General features: G+C 31.4%; 1 non-coding gene across 1 annotated transcript; it reads left to right on the top strand.

The window, feature by feature from the left end:
* The first annotated feature begins 470 nt into the window (after positions 1 to 470).
* Positions 471 to 680, top strand: LOC123573294 (small nucleolar RNA U3). The gene has a single exon (XR_006698003.2). It is a non-coding gene; the product is annotated as a small nucleolar RNA U3 (small nucleolar RNA).
* The last annotated feature ends 228 nt before the right edge of the window (positions 681 to 908 follow it).

Raw genomic sequence — 908 nt, 5'->3', positions numbered from 1 at the left:
GTGGAAAATATAAGAAAGAGACTGAGAGATATAAATGAAAGTTAGATGATTTAAAATACATTTAACTTCAGCTTGGAAACAGAAAGGGCAGAAAAATATTTAAAGAGAAAACAAGAACATACATCAGATCCAAACAAAACATCCATCAAATTCCAAGTATGTTAAAGAAAAATAAATCCAAACTTTTAAATATTTTAGTGAAATTACAGAAAATAAAAGACAAAGAGAAAACAACACCAAGAATAGCCAGAGAAAGACAATAGTGAGTATTAGATTGATATAGAATTATAAAGACCAAGTAAAGATATATCATGCAAATATTAATCTCAAAAAAGTTGATAACGGATAAATGTTTTGGAAGAAGTAGAGTCTTGTAACAATATAAAGTTTGTAACTCATCAGAATAGTACGAGTTGAATTCATATATTTTGAAATACACAGCCTTAAAATGAATAAAGAAAGAATATACAAAGACTCCTTTCAGGAATCATTTCTTTAGTTCCTACTAGAAAAGCGTCTCTTAACATGTGGCGTACCAGAAGCCACAAAGAGGAGGTGCAGCATTCTGTCCTAAGTGTGAAGTGGACTCTTGGTGTTGCTGTGCTGCAATTGCCATTTGCTAATGATGACCTTGCTTTTCTTACTTAGAGTAAGACAGACAGAAGGCAGTCAGCCTGAGCAATTTCCATTTATGAAAGCAAAAAACAAAAACAAAACCACTCTAAATTTGCAAACCAAAATAGACTATAATCAGAGTGGAAAATTTTAACATAACTCTCAGTAATTAACAAAACAATCAGACAAAAACATCAGCGAGTTTATAGAAGGCATGAACATACAAACACAACCACAATAATAGAATAATGAACTTTAGTTTTTAGCACACCTGGACCACGTACAAAAATTGA

Source organism: Macaca fascicularis, chromosome 4 (assembly GCF_037993035.2).
Source record: "Macaca fascicularis isolate 582-1 chromosome 4, T2T-MFA8v1.1".
Lineage (NCBI taxonomy): Eukaryota > Metazoa > Chordata > Mammalia > Primates > Cercopithecidae > Macaca > Macaca fascicularis.
Note: the sequence above shows the minus strand (reverse complement) of the source record. Positions and strands in the feature narration are given on the sequence as shown.